Source organism: Motacilla alba, chromosome 1 (genome assembly GCF_015832195.1).
Source record: "Motacilla alba alba isolate MOTALB_02 chromosome 1, Motacilla_alba_V1.0_pri, whole genome shotgun sequence".
In the NCBI taxonomy this organism is placed as follows: Eukaryota; Metazoa; Chordata; class Aves; order Passeriformes; family Motacillidae; genus Motacilla; species Motacilla alba.
In genome coordinates, this window is record NC_052016.1 from 19,983,906 (window position 1) to 20,007,886 (window position 23,981).

The 23,981-nt window shown below is 45.8% G+C and overlaps 1 protein-coding gene across 1 annotated transcript in view; it reads right to left on the reverse strand.

The window, feature by feature from the left end:
• Positions 1–15,719: 15,719 nt before the first annotated feature.
• LOC119699023 overlaps positions 15,720–23,981 on the reverse strand; it is a 29,108-nt gene continuing 20,846 nt past the window's right edge. The window contains exon 3 of the transcript XR_005256334.1: positions 15,720–17,198. The gene's annotated coding sequence lies outside the window, so the exon portion shown is untranslated. The remainder of the gene's footprint in view (positions 17,199–23,981) is intronic.

Consider the following 23,981-nt stretch of genomic DNA (forward strand, 5'->3'; position numbering starts at 1 on the left):
ATTAGTAACTGTAAAACTTTCTTGTCATCTTTCTGAGGAGTTGCTTGGCCAATCCCCATCTTCTTACCGGATGTCCAGGTACTGAATTTTTTGGAAGGTGCTTTGTGTTGAGTAGTTAGTCCAGAAGTCCGCCCTGCCTGAGGTCACCAAACACGGGCTGTTAACTTTATGTTGCTATGTTTTTATGGTGTAAGCAGGACACGAGTTTGAAAGCTTGTCTGATGCCACACAGAAACTCTGAAGATTCATTCTCACTCAGTCCGTTCTCTGCTACCTTCCTCAGGCTTGAAAGATATGATGATTAAGCCTGGGGGTTTTGCCTTTATAGATTATTGTGGCTGTTTAGGAGTGGCTGGAAATATCAGGGGAAAGTTTTACCTGGTATAGGTTATTTTTTCAACTATTTATCCTTTGTAATACATAGAACAGCTTGGTCAGCAGGTGGAAAACTCCCTGACTCTCGTGCCAACACTATTAAATGCGGAGAAATAGTGCATTTCACGTACTTTACTTCTTGCCAGGGCTTGCTTGTTATGGGAGAGTTTAAGCATGTGTGTGTTTGGTAGCTGTGCTCCTGTTCACACCCAAAGAAATCTCATGTGATGTTTTGCATGCTGGCCTGGACCTGGAGAGTCACAAGGCCTGAATATCACCAATAGCAGCTGTATCTTTGCTGCAAAGAGATTAATTTGAAGTGCTTCTCCTCCATCCTCGCATACAACATTGTTCTACCAAACAGGAGCTGTGAGATCAAGCTGCTCCTTCTTTCCATTTAGTTCAGACCACTTCTGAAACAGCTCTGTTTCTCCCAAAGCCATTATAATTACAGGTGTCTGAGGAGCAGTGCTGTGCTCAGCCATTCCCATGCTTCCTGGGATCTTCTCCATGGTGGCCAGGTCTTGCAGTCATGGAAATTTGGAAAAAGTGTGTTGTTACTGAGATTGGTTCTATGGGCTCAGACTGCCCAGGTGGCATCTTGCACGCTCCGTAGAGTATGAGATGAGCCTGGCAGTTCACCAGGTGAACTGTCCCATGGTCAAGGGGGGATTTGGATTCAAACAGTGCCCTGCAGGCAGTATGGCTGCAACAGGAGCTATGCCAGTGCAAGGCAGTTTCACACTGCTACAGCTGTATCCCTGTCTGAAGTGGCATCGTTGTAAGTACTTGCATAAAATTAAGAAGCCTCAAATTGTGACTCCGGCGTGTGCATTTTGAATGGCAGCATTTGGCACGCTGCAGAAAGATTTGGCCCAGCCTGTCTTGACTTCTCTTTCCTGGCCTTGGGCTCCCTCCTATCCTGTCAGCATAAGCACTGGTGCAGTTGCCTTGAGCCACATCAGAGACACGATATGATTTAAAATTGCTTACATATGGTGAAGTGTAGTTTGAACTTGGGTACATTCATCATTCAGTTCAGCAGGCAGCCGCAGTGGTATTTGTGCTGACAACAGGGGAAGGAGGCAGTGTGAAAGTGGAAAGAAGGATCAAAGTACAAGAAAAGGCAGACAACAGAGGACTTTCAGCAGTGGGGCTAAAAGTGCCCAAGGCACTCAACTGCCCTGCTCTGCACAGGGATTGGCCCAGACAAACTCCAGAGGAGCTTTCCAGCTTTCCAGCTCTGTGATCCTGTTGAAAAGATGCATGTAGCCAAATTCTCTCTGCATTCAAAAAAATGGTGATCCTCAGCTGTGGTGCTCAAAGCTACAGACTCCTCAGCTTTTGGCACTGCTGTTTCCAGGCACCTCACCCTCCTACCATGTGCAGAAACCCTTTATTCTGCGTAGGATGCACAGCTTGCATTGTATTGCATGTGCATCCCATTGCCTGCCACGCGTATGAGCCTTCCTGAGTGTTCATAGGTATGACGGCATGTTCCCAGGGCACCCTGCTCCAGTCAGTGCTGGGACAGAGCATGCTGGCAGCAGTTGCCACTTTCCTTTTAAGACTTAAAGGAGATGGTAGTTGATAATGTTGATGTTGTCATCAACTATGAGCTTGCAAAAAAAATGTATGCAGTTATTTCATGTGACTCTGAAGTAATCCTGAGTCTCTCCCTAAGGCATCTTGTGGAACATCCACGTGGGCAAACCACCTTTGGCTCCAGCAGCCATGCAGGTGGGTGACTGGCACTGCAGTTCCCTCAGCAGGCTCCAGCTCTCCTGTGTTACTGACAAAATATAGGTGGGTCAAACACAAACAAAGGGAAAGAACTTACTTCAATCTCAACTCCAGGAGCATGTGGAAGGTAAAGGAGGAAATCATTACTTAAAAGGAAGCCACATCTTTCTCTGTAACTCAGTGCCACAAAGATTGCTTGTTAAAATCTGCAGGCTAGAGACCCAGCTCACTGGGTTTTAACAACACTGTTAACATAGCATAGCTGCAACTTTAGTGTCATGCATTCCAGTTCATTTCTATTCCTCACATGACTTTCATTGTCTACAGGAAAACAGGATACATTAAAAATCTCAAGTAATTTATTTTGAATGGCTTGCTTTTGCAATACAGTGCAGGCTGCATTAACGCTCAGGAGGCAGCTAGATGTGACCTGACATTGAATATGCAAAAATATTTACAATGAGCTGAACGTACCATGTTCTTTATGAATAATTTGCCTCTTACAAAGTAAATTACATTAATTGCAATTATCACAACACAAGCCATGAAAATTTGGGCTGGCAAAAACATAAAAATGGGATTACTGCCGTTTTCATTAACACTAGGTCACTTCTGCATTTTACCTTTTCTGAGTATCTAACTTGACAATGTCTTATCTCTGTCCTCATGACTTAGTCATTATTAATGCAATAAGAATTTTCTGTCCTTACAGAGAAATTGTGTTCCCTTCACAAATGTTTTTCTGACCTTTTTCCTCTTATTGTGGGGTTTCACCCCCGGATTGGGATGACCCCGAAAGATGGAAAAGTCCCTCCTCCAACCCATGCCTTCGAAGAAAGACTCAGTAGTCTTCTGTTGTCTGTTCTCAAGGTTGTTTATTGTTGGTTATCTAAAAGATTCTTCTCCCTGAACTGCTGTGGCCCGTTCAGCAGCTCAGACAAAGGCACACTGCCCTCCCAGGGGGCTGGTGCCATCTTTTATATCATATATTACGTACTACATGTTTATACTTTTTCTCCAATACCTACTATCTATATTGAATGGTGACTTTCTACTCTAAACCAATCTGTGAGTGCCAACATCACCAAAGACATGGAGGCTAGGAAGGAGAAAGAAAGAGGACAGGGCACACCCAAGTCCCTCCATCTTAGATCTCCTGACCCCCATGTACAAAACTTGGACCCCTGCGTACAAGGCTTAAAACCCCCCTGTACAGCACTCAGAAATCCTACCCTTTACTTCGTGACTACTTCTACTACAATATCTAAACTTTTGTGACTTCTTGTTCTTCCTGCAAAGTTGGTAAACTGTTCCATGGGTCAGATTCAAAGCCACAGGGGTCTCTGGCTGCATGCCAGGGTCTCAGATGCTTTTGACCTGGGTCTGGAACGTCCGAGAATGTCTGTGGGACATTCTGAGTTCCGACATCTTATCAGAAGTCAAACTTTTCCATAAGTTCCAATAGTCCCACTTCTGAGATTAACAGAAAAGAAGGTGGAAAATCTAATATCTTACATCACATACTAACATGGAGATGAGGTGCATGGAAGTCTTGCAGGACTCCTCAAAGAAGTGAGTTGCTGAAACTGGGAAAGGGAGCACTAACACACCAAATCCTGTCCTATGACAGACAAAAAAGTTTCACACTTTAAAATCCATAATTCCGCAATTTTTATACATGTCTTTATAATTTAAATCAGGAACTAGGCATTTCTATGAAGGGGTGTGTTTAGAAGTAGCTAGGCTAGTTTCAAACCTTAGAGCAAAATTTTAGAAGATTAACTGTCTTTAACAGTGAGCATTGCCTGTTATAATCCCTCCACATGCAAAGCATTGGTCCGGAGCAATTGTGCCCTGGATGAGCTTCAAGCGCGCATTCCCAAACCGTGGACGCCATGCCCCCCAGTGCTGGCTGCCATCCTGGGTGGTTCACCCAGGGGTGAACCAGAGCTGAGGGGGGACTTCTGTTCTCTGCCTCTCCCCCAGATCAAAATCTTGGCCTTTTGTGAGAAGTGTGAATTGCCAGTTCCAAGTTCTTGGTCTCTCGCCCTGGACCACGTGCTGCAGGAGGCTGGGGAGGTGGAGTGGTTACTTTCCTAGGACATAGCAGATGTCCTACATTGTCAAATTTCTGAGGGTTGAATTTTTTTTTTTCCCCTTAAAGCAAGAGGAATCCTTTATCATCTCTCAGTGCTCTATTTCAATGACCAGTGTTAGTGTCTGATGGCTGTTTGTCATTCTAGGGCCTCTGCTTTGGCTTCAGTACAACAAGCTAATGGGGATGGATTAAATGAGCTTGGGTAGGCTTTTACTGGGGTTAATTTGATGTGTGTGTATACAGTTTCTACTATGCCAGCAGAATGATCTGTCAGCAGAAAGGTAGGTAGGTAGGTAGTACCTTCAGCTTTTTCTTCCGGATATAGAAGAGGAGGAGATGCTGTTGGGAAGCACCTGGGCAGAGCAAAGGTGTGGTAAGCAAGGAGTCCATCTTGATGTCACAAGACACATTCCAATGGCTGTTGTGCAGATCTCCGCAGGAGCTGCTCTTGGCCTAGTTTGTATGCTAACAAGAAATGGAAATGCTAACAAAAAATCTGTATTTGTAACATGAAGTATTTGTAGTAATGACAATCATTACACATGATTTTCTACACTGCTGATAAGAAGAGAAAATGGTAATGGTCTGGTCTTTCTTTAAAAAATTTGGAGACATATAAGAAAGAAACTAGGAGACATCAGAAGAGTGCAGTTGAAGGAACCCGTGGGTTTCGGGCTGTAAATCCCTCCGGCTAGCTTAGGATTTAAGCCCGCACGGATCCTACATGGATGAAGTAAAGGACGAGAAGCGCTCTTTCTCCACATGGTTCTGATGTCCTGTTTATTAGCTGGAAGGGGACATCTGGATCGTAGGGTTTCCAGGTGAAGAAAAAGAGAGAACTCCAAACTCAAGGGACATTTATACCCACGGAATGGGAGGCGGGGACGGAAGGCCACAGCCAAGGGGACACAGTGAGGAGGGGCGAAGGGAGGGGCTTCAAGGGACAAGTCACCTTACCAGGGGGTACCATGGGAAAAGTTCACCCAGTGCAGAACATCTAAATACCTATATAGTGCATCACAACACCTCACCCTTTTCTGTTAAAAAAGAAAAAAAAAACCTAACAAAACAACAGAATTGACCTAATTATAGAAGTCCACCACCCCGAGAGTCCCCAATCATTGAACAGTCCAGCAGGATGACAACTTGGACAGGGTTCATCGCGAGGATAGGTGGGAGGTAGATTCTCTTCTTCTACGAAGGAAAAAAAATACATTTATTTTTCAAGAGTGTCCTTAAGTTCATGGGTCTACCGGAATGCAGCCAGTTCTTTTAGGAAATTTCTTTCTCTTTCCGGCGGCGTCTTCTCTTTGAGGCGACAGCTGCTTGTTTCTCCTCGGTGTCTGCTGGAGCTGGATTTTTGGGAATGAAAGGTTTTACCCACTTTTGGGGTATCCATCGGGGGCCTGAGGGGGTGGACACACATGCGTAACCACGCCCCCAGGTGACGAGCTCATAAGGACCCTTGACTTCCCAGGTTTCTGGGTCCTTAATAAGAACTGGTGGACGCTGTGACAACTTGAACCGATTGTTATTATTGAAATGACGTACTACTGGAGGATTCATGTTTTCAAATGAACAGTTTAAAAAGTTGATTGTAAAAAGCGCTTTGCAGAGCTTTTGCTGTGGAGTCATCCACACTGCAGAACTGCCCTGCCGAGCCAGAACTTGTTTGAGCGTATGGTGGGCACGCTCGATCACAGCTTGACCTGTGGGGGAGTGGGGGATGCCTGTCTTATGCTCCACTCCCCACTGCTGGACAAACTCTAGGAACTCCTTGGAGGCATACGCTGGGCCATTGTCAGTTTTGATCTCCCTAGAGATCCCCAATACTGAAAAGGCTTGCACTAAATGCTGTTTGGCATGTGCAGCCCTTTCCCCTATGTGGGCAGAGGCATAAACCGCACCTGAGTATGTGTCTATGCTGACATGTACATATTTCATGCGACCAAAACTGGGAATGTGTGTGATCAGTCTGCCACACTTCACAGCTCCCAAGGCCTCGGGGGTTAACCCCAACACCCAGTGATGGGACTGCCTGAAGCTGGCAATTGGGACAGGTGGCCACAATGGCTCGAGCCTGACTCCGTGTTAATTGGAATTGGCGGATTAGACCTGGAATGTTTTGATGATATTGCTGGTGACTTAGCTTTGCCTGTTGAAAGATGTCCGGAAGGCGTGCCATTCCTGCTGGAGCTGAAAGGGAATCTGCTTTGCTATTACCTTCTGCGATCTCACCTGGCAAATCGGTGTGTGACCTCACGTGCATCACAAAGAACGGATGCTCCCGCTGCAAAATCAAATAAATTAGTTTTGAGAGCAATCTGAAGAGCTGTTCATTCTCGATGTCTTTGAGAACTGCCTGCTCAGCCCTGGACACTACTCCTGCCACATATGCTGAGTCGGTAACCAAATTAATTGGCTCCGAGAACTTCTCAAAGGCTCCCACAACAGCAGCCAGTTCAGCGATCTGGGGCGACCCTTCCACAACGTCAACATCAGCTTCCCAATTCTGGGTCTGTGGATTTCTCCAAGTCATCACCGACTTGTGGGAGGCCCCGGACGCATCCGTGAACACTGTAAGCGCCTTGAGAGGCCTGCGACTCCTTATCTCAGGAGCTATGAGGTGGAATTCCTCGTTGAACAGCTTGTGTGACGGGGCGTGGACAGATACCTGTCCACTGTAGCTGTCCAGAGACAACTGGAGACTGGCATTGCTCTGGAGCAGGTTCTCGAGCATCTCCTTGGTGAACCTCTCAGGAGAGTTCCTTCCCTCCTTAGAAAGTTTAACTGGAAGGTGAATACACTGAAAGTCACAACCGGCCAGCTCACACAATCTTACCCTGGCCTTCTGGATCAGCTGAGCTATCAGCTCCTGTGGCTGTGTGATGGTTTTGGATCGCTGAAGGGAGAGAAAAACCCACTCTATGATTAGAAGCGAATCACTCTGCCCCTCAGACCACTGGAATATTAACCCGTGTATGTGTGGTAACTTCCCTAAAACAATGAATTTGAAAGGCAGCTCGGGCCGATAACGATGAGCCTGCCTCTCAGCCAAAGCTTTCTGCACCTTTTGGAGAGCGGTTTTTGCCTCTGGGGTCAGTTCCCTGGGAGAAGCCAGGTCTCTCTCCCCTTTCAGTAAATTGAGAAGGGGAGCTAGGTCCTCGTTGGTGAGGCCTAGCCAAGGCCTGACCCAGTTCAAAGACCCACACAGGGAATGGAGATCTGCTAGAGTTTTGGGATCATTCATGATTTCCAATTTCTGCGGAACAACGGTCCGCGCAGTGATGTCCAGGCCCAGGTACTTCCAAGGTGGCATCCTCTGAACCTTGCTTTCCTGCAGTTGGAATCCAGCAGAGGTTAAAACATTAACCACTAGGTCAAGTGTGTCTTGGAGTATTATGTCATCGGGGGCACACACAAGCACATCATCCATGTAATGTAGGATGATTGCCTTCCTTTTTTGAGCGCGCACTGGGGACAGCAATGAAGCCACGTACCGCTGGCAGATGGAAGGAGAGCATTTCATGCCTTGAGGCAATACTTTCCAGTGGTAGCGCTTCATTGGGGCTTCTCGATTGATGGTAGGAACCGAGAAGGCAAACCGTGGTGCATCTTCCGGGTGTAGGGGAATATGGAAGAAACAGTCCTTTATGTCTATGACAACCAATTTCCAATTTTGGGGGAGCATGGTTGGGGAGGGCATCCCTGGTTGTAGAGACCCCATGTCTTCAATAACCTTGTTTATTTCTCTTAGATCATGGAGGAGCCGCCACTTATCCTTCCCCGGCTTTTTTATTACGAAGACAGGGGAATTCCACAGGCTAGTTGTCTCTTCAATGTGCCCTTTATCTAATTGTTCTTTCACAAGCTCCTCGAGTGCCTTCAGCTTTTCCTTACTGAGTGGCCACTGATGTACCCAGACAGGATTATTATCCAGCCATGTTAACTTGTGGGCAGGGCGCTCCACAGTGGCCGCTTCTAAAAATCCTGGGGGCTTTTAGGGATGACCAATTTGACCCCCCATTGCGACATGGTGTCTCTACCCCACAAGGGAGCTTTATAGTCAGTGACAAATGGGCGGACACTGGCCAATCTTCCGTACGGTCCCTCAATTTGCACGATGCTTTTTGATATCTTTGCTAATGTGACTCCTCCTACACCTTGGATTCTACCAGCCACGGGCTGCAAATCCCAATGTGACGGCCACAACCTTTCAGGTATGATTGTTACATCTGCCCCTGTGTCTAGCAGCCCTTCCACGTGGAGATGTTCTTCTCCACACATCAGGTTGCATCCCATAATGGGTTTGTCCTCACCAACCACTTCTGCCCAGTATACACCTGGGGCCTTGTCATCTACTGATATTTCTGCAGGAACAGGAATGGCCTGGGCAATGATTTGCCCCTTGGCCAAATGGAAGGGTGGCTGTGGACAGTGCGCTAGAAGAATGAGATTAGGTATGTCCCCCTTGATGGTCATGGGAGCCACCTCAATCTCCATGGGTGTGTGTGCTCACTGTCCAGTACTCACTGTCCAGTCTCGGGCGATCTTTTGTCAAGTCCGGCAAGTCCTCTGGCAGGTCCACTCTAATGACCGTCCACTGGGTAGACCTAAAAACAAAAGCTTTGGTGGTCACAAGCTTGAAACGCTTGTGAGGCTGACAGATTTTATCCTGTACACTGTTATTTAGTTTCCCCGCATTCCGCTTCCCTGCCTCCCCTTTTTCTGCTCTGGGGGAGGTTTTCCCCTCAGGGAAGCCTGCTGAATTTATGTCGTAGCGCGGGGCAGGGGAGCCGCGCTGGTGTCCTGGTTTTTTGGAGTAAATGGTGTCTTTTGTTGCTGGTTTTGTGGGCAATTTTGGGCAAAGTGTCCAGGTTTTTTGCATATGAAGCAGATGATGTGTTGAAGCTGCTCTGGTGACATCTGTGTCCTCATGACTTCTGGAGAAACAGGTGCCACAGTCTCTGGGATTGCAGGTTTTGACCACGTCTCTCGTGTAGCGAACAGTTCCGCTTTCCTGGTACATGCTTCCATCATGTCTGCCAGTGTAGGTGGAGGGTTGAGAGGCAGTCCTAGGAGCACCCTGCTGCAGACCTCATTGGCATTCCTCTGTGCCAGCTCTTTCACCATCTCTACTTGTGTCTTGGGGTCCTGAACTTGTCTTTCAACCTGTGCACGAAGTCGGTCGACAAACTGCAAGAAACTTTCTGAAGGAGATTGTTTAATATCAAGAAAACTACCTTTAGATTCAACGGTTGGTAACTGGTTAAAAGCTTTACCTGCAGCTTTTGAAATCTTATCTTGAATGGATTTTGACAACACCCGAGCTTGATCCTCGGGCTTAGACCAATCCCCCTCGCCGCACAGATGTTCATAACTGAGGGGATTATTTTCTAAATCTTTGGCATCCTGTGGGTTTTGTTTAAGTTCCTCCAAGAGATCCCTTAAAGATCTCTTCCAGGAGCCTTCCCATAGATCAAACTCTGACTGGGTAAGCAAGCACTGGAAAAGATCTAGGAGATCGGTAGGAACAAATTCAAGGGATGTTAATGTAGCCTTCATTATGCTTTTAAAGATTTCACTATGTCTCCCAAATTTCAATTGGGTTTTACATAGTTCACGTTTTGTTTGGTATGAGAACGGTTGGTAGGTCCTAGGACCAGCCCTACCGCCATTGTATTGGACAGGAGCTACTAAAGGAATCACTTCTTTTTCTCAGGTTTGAATGCTAGGTTTTTTTGTTTCAGTCACACCCTCATGGGGGCCAGACGAGGGACTAGCTCTCCCCCCAGCCGCACCGCCCTGGGAAGCAGGCAGGGGTTCGCCCCTCACCCCACTCCCTTGGGGACTGGTAGAGGGTACACCCCCTACCCCTGCCCCACCCACCCCGGCACCTTGGTAACCGGAAGGAGGGACGTGCCCTCCCCCTGCCCCACCCCTGTGGAGGCCAGGCAGGGACCCACCCCCCCATCCCTCGGCCCCACTGTCTGGGGACCCGGGCATGGGGGCGTGGGAAACAGGAACAGGGAGGGGGGCGGGGTAACCGTGGGAACCAGGGGCGGGGTTACAGTGTGATGTCATGAGGGGCGGGGGCATGGAGGGAGGGGGAGGAGCATCTGAGGGAAGGAAGGGGTTGTGAGACCGGAAGGGGTTGGGGGAGGGGACAGGTGGGCGAAAGGGATTGTGGGAAGAGGAAGGATAGACTGAAGGCTCAAACACGTGGATGCTGCCATGTTGGGCTTTGACCACGCGGTCGGCAGTATCTGGAATGCCAACCATGCGGTCGTAGCCATTTTGGGAATGGGGGGGGTCAGCATGCGAGATTGGGGTAACAGGAATTAGGTTGGAGGGGTGCGGGGAAGGTGCTCTGTCAGCCTGCGCACAGCTAGCAGAGCCAGGGTACTGAGGGGGGCGTGGGAGGCCAGGGGAACAGTGGCAGTGCCAGGTACCCTGTGTTTGCCGGCGTGCCTCGCTCGACTCACTCAGTTCGGGGGCAGAGGGTTTGGGAGGAAGGGTAGGGGAAGCTGCGGGAGGGGAGATTTGCTCGGGCTGTCCTTTCAAATCCCTCTTTAGGATTTCTTTCCGAATTAAGAGGAACACAGGAAAAAACTTAGACACAGTTGTATCACCCTGTTCTGCTTTTACAGTTAACAAGGCTCCAATTTTGTCCCAGGCAGAGATGGAGTCGATATTTTGCTGGGAAAGTTGAGGGAAATGAAAAGAAATCCAGCGAACAAACCGTTTTAAAACTGCTTTTGAAAGTAACGTTTCCACTACTTAGGGTATCTAAAACTAGGGAATAAATGCCTCTCTGTGTTGCGGAAAGCTTAGCACCCATCCTGATGTTAACTGGCTTCTGCAACACTATAATCCACCTTCTAAAAAGCAAGCGCTAACAAGAATTGAAAGCACTGAGTCCACAGCCAATCCGAGAAAGAATCCGGGCAGCCTCCCCACCCCATTCTCTCCGGGGGACAGACGAACTGCTTGCGTGCAAACCGCGCGGGTTTAAAGCCGCGGGCGGCAGCTGCCGGCCGCCCCGCGCCACGTGGCTGCCACGCGGGAGCTCGGAGCCGCCTGCGCCGCTCGCCGGGTCCCCCCGCTGCCTGGGAGCGCTCGGTCACGGCAGAAACACGAGCCGCAGCTACCCTGCCACCGCCCGCGTCGCTGCTGCGCCGAAACTCGCCCGCGTCGCTTCTCAGGGCCGCGCGCCGCGGGGACCCGACCGATGGAACCACGCAGCTCCCGGGACCACGCACGGACCCTGCCGCAGTGCTGGAGCCGCTCTGCCCGCAAGGAGAGACCCGCGGGACACTCACAAACGCCGAGTATCGGGGCCGGACCCTTCTCTGCACCGGGAGCTCACCCCCACACTCTGAGGGCTCCCCCGGGGTCCCCCTACAATGCAAGGGGATATACTCACCCCTCCTGGGGACAGTGGATGGCTGGAACAGCTAGAAAGAAGTCTTCATCCGAAATTGGCCCGCCGAGTGCTGCGACGGGATGTCGATTTCACCCTCTGACGTCCTTGCCGACAAAAATGCAACGAAGAAAGGCAGAGGAAGGTGAAAGTCCAAAAAGCTAATATAATCCACGCGTGTGAATTACCAGCTCCTGCGTGCCGTCTCTGACCGAAGTGGGAGTCGAAAACACGTTGGGCACCACCTGAAGGAACCCGTGGGTTTCGGGCTGTAAATCCCTCCGGCTAGCTTAGGATTTAAGCCCGCACGGATCCTACATGGACGAAGTAAAGGACGAGAAGCGCTCTTTCTCCACATGGTTCTGATGTCCTGTTTATTAGCTGGAAGGGGACATCTGGATCGTAGGGTTTCCAGGTGAAGAAAAAGAGAGAACTCCAAACTCAAGGGACATTTATACCCACGGAATGGGAGGCGGGGACGGAAGGCCACAGCCAAGGGGACACAGTGAGGAGGGGCGAAGGGAGGGGCTTCAAGGGACAAATCACCTAACCAGTGGGGTACCATGGGAAAAGTTCACCCAGTGCAGAACATCTAAATACCTATATAGTGCATCACAACATGCAGTGGGCTCCTCTTTCACCCACATCCAGGGGACAGTGGTGGTATGGGCCAGAAAGGGACCCTGGAAGGTATTGAATGCCTTGTGATGTCGGAGTTTTCTGCAAAAGTGAGGGTTTTCACCTCTCCCAGACTCCCTGACTACTGCTGTAAATGGATGGAAAACTCGCGTTTTGCTTTTTTTACCTTGAGTAGCAGGATAATGGCTGACACAGCATGGAGCTTCAGGGAACTAAGGGGAGAATGAGATTCAGAACCACTTTCCCTGCCTCCTAGGGGTCAGGATCTACTCAGGACCAACTCCACTGATCCTTTTAGTTGGAAAGTAAGCCTGACTGCTACTTGACCTAAGACAATGCTATTACTATTCATAAAAGGCATTGTACACAAGTAAATTGTTGTCCTATTGTATTACACTAAAAAGACATGTTTTGGCATGTCAGTGAGTTGCCTGGAGGAAGGAAATGTATGGAAGAAGATGAAGGATGTGTCGTACACTGAGAGCGGTGTCAAGTCCCCCGAATGTTCTGGCTCTGGCTCGGCACTGTGCTTCCATGCGGAAGAATGAGGATTAGGTTTGTCCTGCTGTGAGGTGATTCATGTGTGGGGAATGTGCGTGGTCAGAAACAGTGAGATTTCAAGAGGGCATCACTGAAGAGAAGCTTGTAATAAGAATCAGCAATAAAACAATAGCTGAGCAGGGAAAAATGTATTTAATAAAAGGAATTTGCAGTTGAAATCTTAAGCAGTTAGGGTTGCTTGTCTCACCATTTCTGCTAAAGTTCCTGCTGTTCATTCTATTTTTGAAATGTCTTTAGATATACTGTTTATTATTAGATTTTAGATGTCATATACATATATTACACATTTTATGTGTATAAATTTTTAAATTATGCACTCTCTGCGGTGTTTTCCCAATTTGACTACATGACTTTGCTTTAATACCATGTTAATATTTATATAATACTAAAATAGGGCTGGATACTTAATGTAACAGCAACTAGATGTCAAACTATTATTTCCTTTATCTAAAGTGTGAAGGATGTGAGCTAATATTTAACCAACTAAAAGGGTTTCCAAGTTTTGATATTATTCATGCTTTCCTAGAGATGTTAACATAACCCTGTAATTGGCATGAATTCTATCCAGCAATGAGCACTGTAGGAAATACACTTTATGTTTGTTACTTGTTTTTAAGGCACAGTACAAATTCATAGGAATGCACAAGCCGTGCATTTGAGTGTGGCTGATTTTCTCTCTGTGCAATTAATGTGTTCTGATGGGAAAAGTAATATTAAGCTTAACATATTTCTCAGTAGAGAGCTTTCTCTGAAAGATCTTCATTGAGGTATAAGTGCATAATTTCCAAACAGCATGTTATGTTGAACAGACACTTTCAGAAAATCTGCATTTGAACTCTCCCCTCCAGGAAAAAACAAACAAACAAACAAACCCAAACAAAAAAACCCAAAAAAAACCCCAACAGTTCCTGTCTTCATAGTGAACAACCGAGGCATGACAACATGGTTCTGGTATACAAGCCCTGAAAAATAAGATTTATAAAGCAAAACCACAACTCAGACTGGGGTTGTCTTTAGCTTGTCAGTTTGACTTCTGTCTGTGCAGAGGAAAGGCTCGTGCCACTGGAGAGCTGCTTGGAAACCCTGTGTGAAACTTCTTTGTGCCACTCACTTGAGTCCCTCCTGGCCGGGTAAGCTCAGCACACACTGCAGACCCTGATGTGACTGCTGTCAGGGGTGCTGGGCTGGTAAGAACTGGTGTGTTGTCCTACTGGAAGAGTATGGCAAAAACGCCTCATCATCCTCATCACAGCCAACTGCTGCATGAGAGGCAGCCTCCCAGGCCTCATGGACCCTGCTGCTGCTTTCCTGCTGGCCACTTTCCCCTCTTTACCTTCCTGCCTTTCTCTTTGTCTCTTTTTTTTTTTTTTTTTCTATTTTCCCTGTTAAGCAAGTTCATTGCTAGAGCCAACATATGCCATAACTCATAGATGCTGCTGCTGAAGCTCTGTGCCTCTAAACTTGTGCAGCAAGAACCCTTTTGTTTCTTTTTTGTTTCTGTTGGGGAACAATTTTGGTAGGCAGTGAATCTATGGGAGATGGGGCTAGAAAAGCACAGCACTTTTTGCCGAGTTCCATGCTGCTGGTTTGTTTTTCTTTTCTTTCCCCATTTAATTTGAGTAGAATTGAGAAACAAAGAAAGCCAAATCCAAACCATTGTTGCTCAGGCAACAAGATGTAGCTAAGAAGGAAAACTGCAGCTTCATTAAAAGCAATGCAAAGGATGTGCTGTGGTTTTCTGTGGAAATTTCTGTCAATCAGACCTGGGTTCATTATGAAAACAACCATTTCCATCAGATTCACTACATAAGCAGCTCAACCTGCCATGACAAGTTTGCATTTGTTTATATTTATTGGAACTGTTGCTATTTGGAAGTTAAAATGTTTTTGGCAGGCACCAAAGAGAGAAATGTGGTTAATTACTTCTTGCCAATTATCAGTTCTGCTGGATATATCATTGTCATGGTTTGACCCTGGCCCAATGCCAGTGCCCCCATGAAAACCCATTCTCCCCTGGTGTCTGCTGTGAGATGTGATCAGAGACAGAGCAAAGCAGGCCTCCACTTGTAAACAAAGGAAAAAAACTTTATTATCATATAACTACAATAAAATTAACACACAGAGCAGAATGGAAACCTCTCAAACATTTTCTCCTCCCCCCACTCAATTTCCACAGAATAACACAAAACCTTAGATCTTTACCCAGTCCATCACCCTTCAGATAATCAACTCAGTCCATCTCCACCCTTCCGACAATCACCTCTCATTTCATCAAGGAGAGAGGAGCCCTCCTTGTGCCACAGGCCAATCCCCCGTTACTCAGCACCACACGTCGTGACTTCTTCCTTCCATGTTCAGTGCTCTCACCACTGCACATGGACCAGAGCTGCTTTTAGGGTTTCCCCTTTCAAGAATGCTTCGCCCAGTTCCAGGAGGAAACGACAGTCTCTCACCATTTTCGGGACACCAGTCCCCCCCAATATTTCACCCCCGGGGCTGAGGGGTCTCACCATCACTTTATCACCTGTCGTCTCCGCTCATATCACTCCTTTGGCACCAAGCCATCCGCCTCCCCCTAAAATGCAGTCTCTGTATTATAAGAAAGATTCTGTCCATGACTATATAAGAAAAGTCCAGCCAAAAGCCACTCCATCATCTCCTCCACCTAGGATTTTCTCAACTTCTCTCAGTCATTCTTCACTTGCACAGCTTTCATCACACCTGCATATTTCCTCTTATCCGTCTCTCTCCTCCCTCGACTCCCGGAGGATCAGCATTTGCAAGGTTTCCATCGTCCCACAGAAGGGTTAAAATCACAGTCTCTGCTCATCTCGAACTCCCACACCGGGCACTCTTCCCTTGTCGCCCCCCTTCTCTTCCTCGGCCAGGCCGGTGCTATCAAGTTTCAAGATAGCACTGGCACCTCTCTCTTTCTCTCTCTCCCTCTTGAGAAAGGGGGGCTGCCCACTGCCTCTCCGAGTTCTTCCACCCTTCATCTCTGCGGGGAACCCACTCCCATCCAAGCCATCGCCTCCCGTCGCCGCCCAAGGCTCCGGCCCACCTCCCTCGGCCTCGTGGCCTCCCCTCCCCCACCCAGCCCGAAGCCGGGCAGGGGAGGTCTGACCTTCTCCACCGACCGGAACCAAGAGAACGTTCCCCTGGGAGCTCCTCGCTTTTAACCCCTGTGTTCTCAGAGGCGTATCCATATCCTCAATGGTCAAACCAGGTGCCAATATCCACATCTGGGCACCTATTGGTTTGACCACCACCACCTCCCAAAAACTCACTTCCTCTCAAACCATGACAATCATACAGCTACCTAAGAAATCTGACAGGCTTCATAAAATCAGCCTCAAGCTAATTAGTAATGTTTTTCAAATGACTGTTGATATTATTGCTGTACCTCATCCAGAGACCATCACCCTGTGTGTTCATGAGACATGGCAAAGTGTCATAGCCACAAATCCGCAACTTTCTGAAATATTAATGTATTTCTGTCCTTTTATCTCCTCTGTACTCCTCTATTCCCAGTTTGTAATCCTGTTTTGTCTTATGGATTTAGTTAATGTTAACTTAATTTATGTAACTAAAGAGAAAGAAAACACATGGCAAAACTTCCTACATTCATGACTTGACATTATACATTCATGATAATGAAGTGGCACATACAACTATGAAGAAAGTGCTGGATTCTGCAGTCTTACTGTATCTCATGATACTTGACTTCGTTTCCCTTTAGTCTTGAACTGCTGAAATTAATTAATGAAAGGGCAATTTGGGAGGTGAAATACTTGATTAAGAATAACAGAACAATCATACAAAAGTAGAACAATCCCATAGAACCCCAAAAACCCCCAACAGTATTTTATATACAAAAACAGACCACACACACATACTAACATGTGCATTGTTGTTAACCTTTATGGTATAGTTAGTAAGTAGGGATGTAGTAAGGGAAAAATCTAATAATGTTCTTCTTTCAGGTTTAAACTTTGTTAAAGTATTAAACACACTTATCACTTAGCAAGTAATATTGATGTTTTTGTGGTAGGCTTGAGTCTAATATTCTGACCCAGACTGGCCTCATTGTGTTAGACACTACAGGCAAACAGTAAGAAACCTGTCCTACCACATAGATCGTGTAACCTAAATAATAAATACAACTAAATGCTAATGGGAGGCGAGGGAGTAGGCAGATGGTTGTCTTTATTTTACAAAAGGGGAACCAAGTCAGCAATTAGTTCAGAGAGATACCACAGATCCACAAGGGGCCCTGCAACAGAAAGATAATCCCAAACCAGGCTTCCTGTATCAAAGTCCAGAGCATTCACCAGGTCAGAATTCTTCCAGCAGCAAGAGCTGTGGGAGCAAAAGAGAAAGTATACCTAGGCATTAGTTGGAGAGGTTGACAGAATTGTGAGTCATTAGGTAGAAAGAGGAAATGGGAAGCTGGAGGATAGGATTATGGAGAAGCTAAAAGCAAAGCTTTTAATCTATGAACCTTCCCTTTACAGATAGTTGAGGTATGAGTACCGAAATATGATGTTTATTTTAGGTTTATTCCCAGTAGGAGACTTCATAAAAATGTGTGGATCATTTTTTTTTTTTCAGTTTTATTTCATCAGCTGTTGGAAAGTCTGTGCTGTCTCTTAGTTTCTGAAGATCAAAGTGTAGGCAGTGAAAAAATAATATAATCTGCCACTTTGGAATAATTTGCTACAGCAGGCATTCCTGGTGCAAATCAGAGTACAAATCAGATGGTGAATCAGTGATCTCAAAAGAGGATTACTTTGGATTAGTTGTCCAGTGAAGCAGGCACTTTGTACAATGCACCAGACAGCTCCAACATCAGCCAATTCATTGCTTTTTGTTTAGGTTTTTTTTTTTTTTTTAAAGGAACATTAGTTTACCAGTGGATTCTCATACACTAATTAACAGTATGTTGACAGTGGTTTTGTCTAGAAGACAGGTTATGTGACAATACCACAAAGCAAACTTAATCACCAGATCTTCAGGAGAGGGAGGAGGCTTGGTAGGAAGCAGCTCAAGCTGCATTTTCGTTGACAGCAGGTGCAGGTTTGAACACTGGTCTAAGGTTCTGTCTTGAGTGTCCATTTCAGCTTAGAGCTTGATTTGTGACACAGGGAGGCGACAATTCTGTCTGGCCATGGTTCAGTTCTTCTGCTACTCTAGTTTAAGAATGTGATGTTTTAGTGATGCTTGAATTATAGAATTATAGAATGGCCTCGGTTGGAAGGGACCTTAAAGATCATCTGGTTCCAAACCCCTGCCAAGGGCAGGGACACCTTACTCTAGATCAGGTTGCTCAGAGCTCCATTCAACCTGCCCTTGAACATTCCAAGGGATAGGGCATCCCCAGCTTCTCTGGGCAACCTGTGTGCCCCACCACCTCATAGTGCCCCACCATCCTCATAGTAAATAATTTCATTCTAATCTCATCTAAACCTACTCTGTCTCAGTTTGAAGCCATTCCCTCTTGTCCTGTCACTCCAGACCCTTGCACATAGTCTTTCTCCGTCTTTCTTGTGGGCTCCCTTCAGGCACTGTAAGGCCCCAATTAGCTCACCCCAAAGCCTTCTCTGTTCCAGGCTGAACAATCCAAATTCTCTCAGCTTTTCCTCCTAGCAGAGCTGCTCCATCCCCCTGATCACCTTGGTGCCTCCTCTGGCCTGGCTCCAGCAGGTCCCTGTCCTTCCTGAGCTGGGACCCCAGAGCTGGATGCAGCCCTGCAGGTGGGGTCTCAGCAGAGGGGGCAGAGAGGTAGAATCCTCTCCCTGCCCTGCTGCCCACCGGGCTTTGGATGAGCCCAGCACACAGGGGGCTCTGGGCTCCCAATGGCCAGGGCATGGCCAGCCTCCCACCCACCAGCACCCCCAAGTCCTCCCAGGGCTGCTCTTGAAGAAAATCTGCCATTTTACTGTTAATACACATGGCTAAATTATTCTGCTTTTCAATTTCATAGGACTGGTATATGTAACAAGGTGAATATATACACCACTTATGCATTTACAAACACAATGCCCCATTTCTGCAGGTTAATGTTTAACTCCATCATGCTGTAGCTGTGAGTTCATTATTGTACATAATCAACCATTTTGCTGCCTCCCTGTTTATCTGGGTTCTGGTCATTTATTAATAAAGATAAAGCCATTATTGGCTGCATTTCCCATGTGACCAAGTTGGCTTGTTGGCTTAAGAAGCACCATCTATCCAGAACAGTCTCTGGGGTGGCTGTAAAGGGCTTGGAAGAGAAGTGAAGGACAAGGACTCACTTCGACATCATGCACTAAAAGGAGGGAAATTGTTCATATTCTGGGTGTGAAATGGTATCTGTATGCATGGAAAGCAGTCTTTGATGAAAAGCTCAAATTTTCTGGACAATATAAAACCCCTGTGGAAGAAAAGCAGAAGTAGCCAACTCTTAGTGTGATGGCAGAAAAAAACCCCACATGCTAAAGCTTGAGATCCAGGCAGCTTTTCTTAGGGTTTTATGAAAGCAAGCCCAGATCCAGCAGCACTATTTTCTCCTGTATTCAGACAGTAACAGCTCCAGACCATAGTCCTAGCTCTGCCCCCACCCCTTGACACACTGGGGAGAAGTGTGAGCTAAAATTTCAGGAGTCACTGGTGAGCAGTGACTTTGCACCACTGTGTCTGTGTTCAGATCAAGCCTGAACAAGTGCTGGGAAGCTTGGTGTCTGCTCCAGACAAAGGTCAGCACATTGCTTTTGATTTGGTGCCAGACTGGTTGTTCTGCTAGAGGTTTCCTTCCCTGTATCATCACCTTACTCTCTCTTCTGGACTCTGCAGCAGGCTGGAAGTAAGCCAGAAGAAGAAAATATTGCAATTACTCTTGAATCTTCTATTGAAATGGATGAAAATGTTGTTTCCCTGGTGCCCACTGTCCTAGGTGAGACACCAGTTTCAGCAAAGAACAAAGTACTATAAAAAGTGACAGGGAGACTTAGACCTCTAAACTGCTGGGATGGAATGAGGTCAAGTTTGGCACAGTGCATTACATCAGCTGGAGGAATCCTCCTTTAAAAAACAGCCCTTGCCAGCCATGCCAGATACATGTTCTAGCCTGCCTGAGTAAAACCACCATTGAAAGCCTCTTTGTCCACCAGGGCTGTGACAAGGATGTTCAGGTGTGTTTCTGCAAGAAGCAGTATAAATGCCTACTGTCTTTTATGTATATTTGTAATACAGCTCTGTGTGCTCTCAGTCATCTACAGCGTACTGCTCCTGGAGCACACCAATAATCCTCTGCCATAAAGCAAACATCGGAACCTGTCCTTTATATAAAGAAATACTTCAAACATATGGAAATTCAGGCTTGCAAGAATTGTTAGGACTATGAGACAGGACACAAGTTTCTTGGTTGGTTTAGGAGTGTTCTAAGTCCACCTGTGTGGACCATTGTTATTTAACAGGAATGGCAAGCTTTAGAAGGATAACAAATAAGACTGAATGAGTTTTCCTCATGTGGCAGACTGGAAACCTGTCTATGAGTTCATGACAGAGACAGAATCAACACCAGATTCTTATCAAATATATTTGTTTGTCTTCAAATTCTTTCAAAACATGACAAAATGCTAAAGGCTCTTTAATCTTGGCATGTGCAACTATTTCTTATGAAATAAAAAGTTTTCTTATGAAATACAAAGTTTTCTTATGAAATCTTCCTGTCCCTACACATCATTCCAAGTTGCCTAAGTGCCAGTATAAACCTGACCCTGACCTTAAGCTTAACCAAGTATCTAAGCAAATGTTTCATTTTTATCTATAAACAGTTCTACTGAAGTCACAGGTCTGAAATTCTGCATGAGATTTTCCAAGTCACGTGTTAATTCATGATACAGAAAGCAAAAATCCAATCTACATACACATATTATATGTACATATATGTACATACATATGGATCTACCTGTACAAAAGACAATTATGTATACAGCAGCCTACTAGCAATCAGATGAATTTTTGAGCATTACCCAGATGTTTTCGACTCCAGGCTCCCCTGACTTCCTTCGATGTGTATGCCAAAAGGTACAAATAGGTCATTGGAATTGGAAGGCAATTCATTGAAATCCATTGTTCCCACAATATGGTGAATGGCAAACCTGTGCTGAATACACACAAATGCCTAATAAGGAGACAGCCATAGTATGACTGTCTGTGTGACATCTGATTTTTTTCCGGTGTACAAATGTAAGTGACCTGTTGTTGACAGACGTGAATATTATATGCATGTAAAGAAACAACACAGTCTCTGCCTTAGCTTTTGACTTGGAGACTGAAGGATTCCTTGGTATCATGCATTTTTCATTTTGTAGAAGTTTGTTTTCTTTTCATTTAGGACACATTCCCCCCAAAATGTGCCTAATGACATTATGTGAAAGGACAGGAAGGCATATTGCCTTCTAATTTATTGCTAGCTGCACTAACACTATCCATATTAAACATAAATCTTCTACTGTTGTGAACTGTACTTGGAGAAATCAGCAGCAAATTATACAAGCTATGACTATTCTGCCTCTTTTCATTCTCAGAGCATTAACTTGCTTGTTATGTTTCCACATTGGAAGAGGCAAGTGAATTTAGAGTGATAGCTGCTCAGCAGTCAGTGCTATGCACAGAAATTGGATTTGAATGTAAGCATATCTGCTGCTCCAAGTTCTCTCCTGGGACTAAAATGGCAGACAGATTATATTTGGCTGTGATAAGAAATTGTTCCTGTAAAAATAATAATAACAATAAAATCATTAAAGCCTGAGGTAGATTCTGTTTCCTGAGCTCCTGGATGTGTTTGGACACGTATGAAACACTCATAAATGCCAATACATGGAAATTTTCAGACATCACAGCTTTAGATACAGTTTCCAGCTCACCCTCTGTACTGTCTTGTCTTATCCTAGGTATGTTCAGCTCTGTGCAAGCAGGACAATGTCCTACTCCGTTTGCTCCAGTGCTGTCGCTAATCCTGGTACAGCTTGGGGTGGGTTCATCAGGAAAGGGAGGGACAGGACCGAGCTGCTCGACCTGCTTGGAATGGAAGGGAAGGGAAACTGCACCGACTGAAATGTACCACCAGAGAGAGCTTTTGTCTCGCTGACTTTATCAGGGACACTGCACATGGCTGCACTGCAGCTCTCGGCTCGCAATGGAAGGTTTTGTAACTAAATGTTGAATTATTAGGTGGAGAGTAAGAATCGAAATTCACAGCATTGATACCATTTTAACTGCACACTTGATCCTTTTAAGCAATCAGTACAGCTGATAGAACTGCTGTCAGCCAGGAGAAAGCTGCTACAAGATGAATGTCTCCTATCGACGAGGCCCTGGTCTGACACTGGTTCCTCTGATTTTGGCTGGTACAATCTAGAGAGCGTGGGGTACTCTGAGAGTGATGGGAGTGCCCCTCAAATTGAGTGGGGACCTGTGCTGTACATCTCTCCTTTGCCATGAAATCATAGATTCATAGCATTACAGAATCACATAGGTAGGAAAACAGCTCCAAGACCATCAAATCCAACATTTGACCAATCAAGATCAGGCATAATCCTGCTCTTGGAATATCACTTTTGATTTCCATAGCTGACACATTACGCAGTTGCAAAATATTTGTCACATGTATGCGATCACACATTTATTGAGCTTTGAAATACTCTTTCTGATTGCTGTGGAATTCTTAGGTGGAGAAAAACAGCTTCCATGAAACGGATCCAACTTCACTCAAAGTTTTGTTTCGTGTTTCAGTTGCTGTGTGGTAGAGCTTAGAATGTATTTTATCTGGCATTGTTTGTGGCAAAATACCAGCATTGGCTTAGAACAAAATCAGGTAGGGCAAAGCTCTGAAGCTGTTTCTGGGAAGTGTCAGGACATGTTTTCAGGTTTCCTGGCTTCTTTCCTGAGCATTCAGTGTTGCAAGGAGGATACCAGGCAAAACAGATGATAACTGGGATCCAGCATCTCCACCAGCCTTGTGAGGAAGGTTTGAGAGGAAGCACCCCTCTCTCTGCTCTCCCCACCTCCACTTCTCCACTTTTATTGCAGAAGTGTGTTTGCAGTTTTAAAGGTGAACAATACCATCATCATGTGAGCCTCCTGAGACCTGTGTGAAAGCACATGGAAACTTTCACTGAGGCAACCACGTCCTTCGTTCTCACAGGAAGATGATTGTTATCATTCAGATCCTTCACTTTACTGGGCCACACCGCTCCTTCCCACATTAAAACTCCAGGAACTGCTGGCAAACAGGCATGTTCAGGCCTGTAAAGAAGCAGTTCTCACTGCAGGTAGAATAATTGCAGCTGGCTCTGCTCGACCTAGGAATTTCTCAGTGTCTTAAATGCTCTTCATTGCAATGTCTCAGTGTACTCTCTCTTTCTCTCTCTCTCTCTCTCTCTCTCTCTCTCTCTCTCTCTCTCTATATATATATATATATATATATATATATATATATATATATAATTTTATTTTATTTTATTTGGAAAGAGATCAAACAGCATGTTAAATAGCCACCAAAGCAACATATACCTTCTAAGTGAGCCAGACACATGACCAAGCGCCACACAATCTAATTGTATGTAGACATGAATAGCAAGAAGCCCTGGAGAAAAAGACCATACCACAGGTCACGTGGATTATTCTGGCATGTTATGTCAAGCCAACTTAATTATAGATTGCCTTTAATGCCCATGTTCCAGGCTTTTATTGTGTGTGTGTGTGTGTGTGTGTGTGTGATTCAACAAATAAGAACACTTACAGCCTAAAACTTTCATGAAGTCCTAGAAAAGCTAAGCTATGCTATTCATGTTAACTTGGGATTCATACAGACAAGGTTCCAAACTTTGGTGGTTCTGGCTAGGAATGTATCTTAGTACAGAAGCAGGCTCTAGTTTATTTGTGTGCTCAAAAAAAACATTGTGGCAGTAGATGTATTCCAATGTAGCTTTCAAAAAATTATTCTAACAAAAATGGACCTTTTAAATTTATTCCACCTTAATTTTCACTCCAGAGTGAGGTCTTTATTTGTGATCATTGCACTAGCTGCTTGCTGAGAATCATGAGGTATTCCAGGACTAATGAGGACAGTCGCATTGCTGCACTACCATCGATTGA